Genomic DNA, 9,635 nt, shown 5'->3' with positions numbered 1-9,635 from the left:
AGATTCTGACACTGTGGATCATAACATCTTGTGTCATAAACTCTCAGGAACTGGTTTCTCAGATCACACCATTGGTTGGTTTTCTAACTATCTTTCAGACCGGAGGCAATGTGTTCAACATAATGGTACTTCCTCCAGTTATTTAACAGTCAACAATGGTGTACCACAAGGCTCAGTCTTAGGACCCACCCTCTTTACAATCTACATACATAATGTAGGTAAAAACATCCCTAATGCATCCATACATTTATATGCTGACGACACAGTTGTTTATTGTCGAGCTAAAACAGTTGCAAAGGCTTTCCAGCTTTTGAAATCTGCATTCAACATCATCCAGACAGATTTGTTTCGCCTCAAACTTGTCCTAAATGCCGACAAAACCAAAGGGATGCTTTTTTCAAACAGGAAGTTGGTCCCAGCAGTTCTTCCTCTGATTTTATCCTCAAATGGTGTCCCCATTGAGTTTGTTGATTCCTATAAATATTTGGGTATCTTAGTCGACTCACATCTCTCTTTAAAGCTCCATGTGGAAAACTTGGTAAAGAAACTGAAAGTTAAACTGGGTTTCTTTTTCAGAAACAGATCCTGTCTAACCCTGAATGCTAGAAAACACCTTGTATCTGTGACTTTCCTTCCCTCGATTGATTATGGTGATATTATTTACATGAACGCTCCTACAAGAACCCTGCAGATGTTGGATGCTGCAGATGTTGGATGCTGTCTATCATGGTGCACTAAGATTCATAACTGGCTGTGATTATCGTACCCACCACTGCACCCAGTATTCACTGGTTAACTGGTCACCATTAACTTCACGCAGACTCTCTCACTGGTACATTTTCATCTTTAAATCACTTCTTGGTCTGCTGCCTTCATACATCTCCTCCTACATGTCTCTGTGTGAGTGCAGCTACAGCGTGCGCTCTCAGGACATTATTACCTGCAGTGTTCCCTCAGTGAGGACTGAACTAGGCAAAAGGGCCTTCTCCTACTCCGCTCCTGTTTCTTGGAATATCTTGTAAAAAGATTTGAAGCTCTCGACCTTGACCTCTCTAAGTGTCTTTAAGAATCTGTTGGACTCCTGGCAGGGACCAATGCAGACATGTTCCTGTTTTTAGTTTTCTATATTCACCTTAGAATCTAACTGTTTTTTGTTACTTTTTTTGCCATCTTATTTTAATTTGTAAAAAAAACAAAAAACATGTATTCCTCTTTTATAACTGTCTATTCTTGTTGCTGTTGTCCATTGTTGTCATCATTCTTTGTTAAACCAGGTCTCTCTTGTAAATGAGTCCTCGAGGCTCAATGGGATTTACCTGTAGAAATAAAGGTTGAATGAATGAATTGCCTGGAGTGGCAACATGTTTGTCCTGTTTGCTCCCAAACTTTAAAGCTGCTCCATGTGCTCCAGTGAGCAGACTCTACGCTCTTATGTTTGTCTCGGACAACCAGAGCTAGCCTCGAGGTTGTCCGAGACAAACAGAAGATATTGAATAAATATGGAATAAATATGGAATAAATTATGACACTCTTAAACGGGCCAGTAAAATCTATGATTTGTTTTTTGCACAAGTCATGTCCTCAATGCCACCTGTCAATCAAACCAGTCAGCAGCTGACCTATCGGCCACCTCAATTTGTCCGGAAGGTAAACGCCCCTTAACTGCAGGAGCTCCACCCCCTTTTTCTCCGACAACATTGTCGGAGCTTTGCATTACAAACACTGTGCACTCAGAGGTTAATGGTTAAATTAAAGGTTAATGCTTAAAGCTAGTTGTGTTTGTTTAGCGTGTTTTTAATGTAGATAAATGTTGTAACTTCTCGTTCATAAGTTTAGTCTTTGTTTTCCGTGATCCTTTAAAAGTCCTACTTGTGACAGAGTTTCTCGTTTATGGCCGTCCATCCTGGACACGCCTGATCTCAGAAGCTAAGCAGGATCGGGCCTGGTTAGTACTTGGATGGGACACCGCCTGGGAATACCAGGTGCTGAAAACTTTTGCACTTTTCACAAACCTCACCATGGGGTACCAAAAGGTTAAAGGTCTTGTCATCTGGGCAGTTTCTTTTTGGGAGAGACATTTTGTCTTTCATTCGAAAGACGTCATCAGTCTGATATGATGGAGCTTTAGGGCCACGCTAAGAAAAAAATTAAAAAAGCCATAAAATTACGAGAATAATATCGTACAGGACTTTTTTTTCCAGCTCTCCTTTATTTATTTATTTATTTTTGCCTCCATGAGTCAGATCCATGATGCGACCTGTCAATCAATCCAGTAGGCGTGTCAGCAAATGACCAATCCGAAGCGAAATGCTCGATACCTGCAGAGAGCCGCTGCAGCCCATCAGAGCTGCCACCTGACTGTACGCAGGCTCAAGTCCTGATACTGATAATAATCTGATGCTGCTGTGCTAACACATTAACTAGCTCCTTACTAGTAAAACCAGTACCAACAAGATGCTCAACAATCTTCATTTTACTACAGTTAAAATGTGGTAAACCCCATAATATTACAACTCATTTAGCTTCAGATTGGTCATTTGCTGACACGCCTACTGGATCGATTGACAGGTCGTGTCATGGATCCGCCTCAAGAAAAAGAATAAATGCATAAACGAGAGCTATTGAGACTTTATTCAACTTTATTCTTGTAATTTTATGTTTTTTAATTTATTTTTCTTAGCGTGGCCCTAAAGCTCCATCGTAGTCTGAGGCCTGCCAACCAGGTCTGTCTTATAAATAGCAGCTCAGTGATGTGTTCAAAGACTGACCGCTGTGGAATTCACAGAAACTCTTTACACATGAAAAGAAGGACCATCTGTCCAAAACAATCCATCAACAGCTTAACAAGGAAAAGTTCAAGGCCACAAGGCCAGCAGGGCCTCACAGAAACAACCTGCGGACACCTGGCCTACACACCTGTGTTCAGGAAAAGGGTTTTAAGCTCAATCATACAGGAAGATAAATACAAAAACTGTTCAATCATCTGGACAGTCCTGGATGATTGCACCTACAAATCTTTTCTCCACACCGTGGGGTGTGTTGTTCAAGCCAAGAGCCACAGTCAGGACACCCTAAAGGTCACATCCTAGAATCGCCCCTGGTTGCTGCAATTGTGTGTGTGTGTGTGTGTGTGTGTGTGTGTGTGTGTGTGTGTGTGACATCAGAGGTGAGCTCTGCCATCACTCAGATGTCTGTCATCAGCTCACTTCATGTATTTATCCTGAGACAAAGAGCACATGGCAGGGTGTTGCGAGTGAAGCAGACACCCATTCCTACAGCTGGGTGTGTGAATTCCCAGCTGACCTGAACGCACCGCAGCAGGTTTGTCACAGAACAGGATTTTACAGCTCACGCACATCACTGACCCTTAAAATGACTGACCTCCGGGCAGCAGCCTTTCGTTTCCATCTCCTGCAGATGTGCACGAGCTCAGCTAATTGTGATTAATGTCTGCTGAAGTCAAGAGAGAGACGGCGAGCTGCTGCTGCGGCAGAGTTAAGAAAACCTTTTCACACGATGAGAACAGTTTCAGAGTTGGTTTGTTACAAGTGGCTGCTCACAACAATCTGTTTCCATCACGTTCATAACTGTGATTTATTACGAAGCGTCAGGCAGAAGCTGTTAGCAGCGCTAAAAGCTCCAGTCTGATTTCTCACTGACGCAGGACCCCCCCTCAGCCGAAACTGTGCTGAGTGATCAGCTGCTGGGGGAGACAAAGGCCGCTCTCAGCTCTGAACCCACATCACCTCCGCTCCACAAAGGAACCGATACTGTCCTTCTTCAGGACTGGCCCCCATGGGCCCCAAAGTTTCACTTGGAAAGTTTACAGCCAGACTCACCGAGGAGAACGTGTGTGTGTGTGTGTGTGTGTGTGGGGGGGGGGGGGGGGGGGTCAAAAAGAGCTACAAACATAAATAAAGGTGGTAACTTTTATTTCTTATCAGAGTTGTGCTGACCCATGAGCAGGAGTGAGAGCTGTCGTCTCTGCAGCTCCTGCATTAACTCTCCTCAGAACAACTCACACGAGTTTCATGGAAACAACAAAAGATTCTGTTCAACTCCATGGAAGGTTTTTCTTCTGGGCGTGACGATACTGGTGACTGTTGGAGGAAGTGTGGTCTGCTGGGCGACACAGACACATCTGTAACAAATATATATTGTGTTGTTGTTGTTTGTTTGTTTTAATTTAGCTCTGTACGATGATAAATATATATTGTGTTGTTGTTTGTTTTAATTTAGCTCTGTACGATGATAAATATGTATTGTGTTGTTATTGTTGTTTGTTTTCATTTAGCCGTGTATGATGATAAATATATTGTGTTGTTGTTGTTTGTTTGTTTTAATTTAGCTGTGCATCATGATAAATATATATTGAGTTGTTTGTTTGTTTTAATTTAGCTGTGTATGATGACAAATATATATAGTGTTGTTGTTTGTTTGTTTTTAATTTGGCCGTGCATTACGACAAATATATATACTGTGTTATTGTTGTTGTTTGTTTGAATTTAGCTGTGCATGATGATAAATATATATTGAGTTGTTTGTTTGTTTTAATTTAGCTGTGCATGATGACAAATATGTATTGTGTTGTTATTGTTGAAGAGTTGGCCCAGTCTCCAGACTAACAGTCTGCACCGTGCTTCTTCTTCGGCAGTAAAACTAAATCAAACAACGAATAATGTTTCTGAGTCTGTCCAACAAATCAGGGCTGACGACTTCTTCTTGGTTTGTAGGAAAATGTGTCTGATCTACATCCATCAATAACAGACGAGCCCGTGGGAGGAGGTGAAGTGCCTCTCAGTTTGTTGGGACATAGAGGCAGTGGCTGGGGGGGGTCCTCCCTGCTGGGTACTGGAAACATAAATAATTGTATCTTATCTTTGTGCTCATGGTCAGAGTGTAGGGACGAGACTTTGTGCTGGTTCTGAGAAAGGCGTTCATTTACATCTTTGTTAAACTTGGATCCTGAACTCCTGCGTAACTATGTCTAAGAATTATATAAACTATTTTCACGCCCTGAACTGTCACGTATAAAACTTTTATTATTATTTTTAGTCTATTTTTCATGTCATGAAAAAAAAAATGAATTAGAATTAAACAAATTTTCTCCTGGGCGTCCCACATGGCAGCTCCCTGGGCTGTGACTGAGTCAGGAAGGACATCCGGAGTAAAAACAGTCACCAAGTCTTTGTGAGAGTTAGTTCACTGTGATGACCCCTGAAGAAGGAGCAGCCGAACAAAATCATAAACAAACAAATAAATAAATAAATATTTGTACAAAATGTGTGTGACTTCAAACCACGGACATTTAAATGTCAAATACAAATCAAATATACAAATAACAACAAGTTTTCACATTTTCTTTCCAACACTTCCATAAAACATGTCAGCGTCCCATTGCTCTGATTTCAAAGTGAATTGTTTTCACATTTTTTGTGCAAAAATCCTGATGTGGTGAGTCTTTGGTTGGTAAGATGATGAGAGCAGGACACGGCCACGTGCACGCTCAGGGACATGGAGGCAGAAGACTTGAGGTCAGACTTGAAGAAATACCAGAACACGTCGTGGTGGAACCATGCTGGTCCAAACCTAGTTGGATATTAGGACTCTTTGTCGGATGTGGATTCTGATCATGACGACTGACATGACCGAGCCCAGAGACCGGGTCCAACACTGAGAACAACTTTCTTCAGATTCTTGTCATTTAAATGTAAAAAATGGCTCATTTAGCTATGTAATAATAATAAATTCTATGATGGGACCATAAAGAGTATAGCTCCACGTAAATCCAGTAGTAGCAGATGAACAGAATGGTGTTCACACAGTACATGTGAGGAGGAGAGGGTGATCACGTTTTATTTTCTTGCCTCTTTGTTTCCTGTAGTGAACTTTCCACTGACTACAATGGCAGCTTGGCTTTGGGACAATCCTGCCACTTGTTGAAAATGGGTAAATAATAAGCAAACAATGGTTAAATAATAAGTAAGTAATAGGTAAATAATAAGTAAATAATAAATCAGAGTCAGAGTTTCTTTATTGTCATTCGCACCTCATGTGGTACATGTGGTGGAGCGAAATTACGTACACAGGGTCCCAGTTACACAAGGTCATAAGCAAACAATTGTTAAATAATAAGTAAGTAATAGGTAAATAATAGGTAAATAATAAGTAAATAATGAGTAAATAATAGTTAATAATAAGTAAATAATAGTTAAATAATAGTTAAATGATAGTTAAATAATAAGTAAATAATAGGCAAATAATAGGTAAATAAGAGGTAATATAATAGTTAATAAGTAAATAATAGGCAAATAAGAGGTAATATAATAGGTAATAGGTCAGCTGACTTGGCTTTGGGTTGTAGTTTTTGTCAGGGACTCTGATCAAGTTGTTCTGGATATTTGAATTCCTATGGCTGAGAATGTTCTCTTCCTTTGCTCTGAGAACAAAGGATGTCAAACTCGGTTACAAAATGGGGCCAAAATTTCAAACTTGGGTCAACCCAAGTGCCAGTTCAGACATTCAGATATCAGACATCTTTTTTGGTCGCAGTTTCCTCAGCAAGAGTTTGATCAGACTCATTTCATGTTTTCTGTTGCTCTTTCCGCATCAAAATCAAATATTACTGATAAGTTCAAACATTTCTTTTGGCATCAAAGTTGGGCAACTGTCATGAGAAGTCTACAATAACTAAAGTCTGCTCGGCTTGTGAGCAAAATGAGGAGCAATAAAATTATCTTACATGTCAAATATCCCTTGTGGGCTAGAAAAGATGTTAATAAGGGCCGTATTTGGCCTTAGGGCCGTGAGTTTGACACTGCCAGGGCTGAGCAGGCTGCAGCTTCAACCACACCTCCTGAGCTCTGGGAGCTCAGCTGAACTGATAAGGGTATAGAAGTGAGCCGTAAACGCAGCACGGGGCTCTTTTCTATGACATGTTCCATGCACGTGCATCATGTATCTATGTATGTAATCTGTCTTGAATGGATCCTTGTAGGTAAAATGTTGGTTACAAATCTTCTCCTGCCGTCAAGCGTGGTTCTTTTGGGTAAACGGCGTTAGACAGATTTTCTCCAACAGTTTTCATGCCGGAGGTGAAGGAACCAGATGAGTGGAGCTTTCTTGCCTTTCAGGAAGATGAAGAATGAAACACCAGTTGTAGATTGTGGAGGTTTCTCATAACTCATTCCAACGCACGGAACCATTTCCCCACAGACTGTCTGTGTTCACGCACTAACTCAGTTCTTAGTTTGTTGATGATGTCATATTTCAGAGGGATCAGGAAAGAGGACAGAGTCTGTTTTTTTCTTCAATCTTCTCTTATTAGTTTAAAATTAGTGGATTTTTTAAAAATGGAAACTGAAAATGGGCTTTAATTTTTATGAATTTTTTTTCTATTTATTTGAGCTTGAAAATGCTTTTTAATTTCACCTTTTTCTTTCAGTAACTGTAGTTTTATTTTTTAGAGGTTTGGATTTTTATTGTCTAAAAAAGCATTAAAGTCTGATAACGAGGATGTTTCGTTTATCCACATTTATCCACACGTGCACAGGATAACGAGCATTATATGTTTATATGAGAAAGAAAAGAGCAAGCCACAGAGGAACCGTTCCTCCCCAGCAGAACATCCAGGAATCAAAGATGGAGTGAAGAACATTGTTCGTGTCAAGACGTCTGTGTGACATGGACTGGTTCTGTACAAAACCCAGTCACATCCCAAAAGCTGGCTTTAGCTTTATTTAAAGGCTTGAACTGATTCTTTATTTCTCTTTATATTTCTTCTGACAGTTTATATAAATTCATTTTTCGTAGAACTAATTCATTTCCGTTTCCTCCATGATTTATTTCTCTGTCCAGTCAGGAAGAAGAAAACGGTTTAGTTCTAACTTTTTTTTAAATAAAAGATCTGAGAATAGAAGAGCGGGGCTGGACTAGAATTTTTCACAGGACAATTTCCTGCCGGGTCTCGACTTCACTCTGTCCACCTGTGCACAAATGTCACAGCTGATAAGTTCACTGCTGCTCTCAGAGGACTGGCCTCCAGCTGAACCTCAGGATGTCTTCAGTTCATCCAACCAGACATTTTCATAATACATCAATTTCCCCCAACATCTGAATTTTTTTAATTCAACCTGTATTTCTACAGGTTAATCCCATTGAGCCTCGAGGACTCAATTACAGGAGAGACCTGATTTAACAAAGAACGATGACAACATGACAACAACAACAACAATAGACAATCATAAAAGAGGCATTCAGATTTTTTTTTACAAATTAAAATAAGATGGCAAAAAAAGTAACAAAAACAGTTAGATTACAAGTCAAATGTAGAAAACTAAAAACAGGAACATGTCTGCATTGGACCCTGCCAGGAGTCCAACAGATTCTTAAAGCCACTTAGAGAGGTCAAAGGTCGAGAGCTTCAAATATTTTTGTAAGATATTCCAGGAAACAGGAGCGGAGTAAGAGAAGGCCCTTTTGCCTAGTTCAGTCCTCATTGAGGGAACACTGCAGGTAATAATGTCCTGAGAGCGCACGCTGTAGCTGCACTCACGCAGAGACATGTAGGAGGAGATGTATGAAGGCAGCAGACCAAGAAGTGATTTAAAGATGAAAATGTACCAGTGAGAGAGTCTGCGTGAAGTTAATGATGTCCTGTTAACCAGTGAATACTGGGTGCAGTGGTGGGTACGGTAATCACAGCCAGTCAGGGGTATCTGAGGCAGGCTTGAAACACAAGAGTCAGGGTGGCTTCTGGGTAATACCAGATGGCTAGGCCTCAGACTGACGAAGCCTCTTGGATGAGGGGCGAAACGTTTCTTTTTAACAAAAAAACGAAGTCCAGATGACATGATTCAACCTTTTTTGTTCACAGCCAGTTATGAATCTTAGTGCACCATGATAGACAGCATCCAACATCTGCAACATCCAACATCTGCAGCATCCAACATCTGCAGGGTTCTTGTAGGAGCGTTCATGTAAATAATGTCACCGTAATCAATAGAGGGAAGGAAAGTCACAGATACAAGGCGTTTTCTAGCATTCAGGATTAGACAGGTCTGTTTCTGAAAAAGAAACCCAGTTTAACTTTCAGTTTCTTTACCAAGTTTTCCACATGGAGCTTAAAAGAGAGATGTGAGTCGACCAAGATACTCAAATATTTATAGGAATCAACAAACTCAATGGGGACACCATTTGAGTATAAAATCAGATGAAGAACTGCTGGGACCAACTTCCTGTTTGAAAAAAATATCCCTTTGGTTTTATCGGCATTTAGGACAAGTTTGAGGTGAAACAAATCTGTCTGGATGATGTTGAATGCAGATTTCAAAAGCTGGAAAGCCTTATCAACAGTTTTAGCTCGACAATAAACAACTGTGTCATCAGCATAGAAATGTATGGATGCATTAGGGATGCTCTGACCTACATTACCTGTGTAGATTGTAAAGAGGGTGGGTCCTAAGACTGAGCTTTGTGGTACACCATTGTTGACTGTTAAATAACTGGAGGAAGTACCATTATGTTGAACACATTGGTCTGAGAGATAGTTAGAGAACCAACCAATGGTGTGTTCTGAGAAACCAATTTCTGAGAGTTTATGACACAAGATGTTATGATCCACAGTGTCAGAATCT

General features: G+C 40.4%; 1 protein-coding gene and 1 pseudogene across 1 annotated transcript in view; one reads left to right on the top strand and one right to left on the bottom strand.

Annotated features, from left to right (window-relative positions):
• epha7 (eph receptor A7) overlaps positions 1-9,635 on the bottom strand; it is a 318,329-nt gene that overhangs the window by 126,019 nt on the left and 182,675 nt on the right. The gene's annotated exons all lie outside the window — the stretch shown is intronic.
• LOC119418770 lies at positions 1,887-1,994 on the top strand (annotated as a pseudogene).

This window comes from Nematolebias whitei, chromosome 12, assembly GCF_014905685.2.
Source record: "Nematolebias whitei isolate Nwh7 chromosome 12, NemWhi1, whole genome shotgun sequence".
NCBI lineage: Eukaryota > Metazoa > Chordata > Actinopteri > Cyprinodontiformes > Rivulidae > Nematolebias > Nematolebias whitei.
The sequence above is the reverse complement of the archived record's forward strand: the minus strand, read 5'-3'. Positions and strand labels throughout refer to the sequence as shown.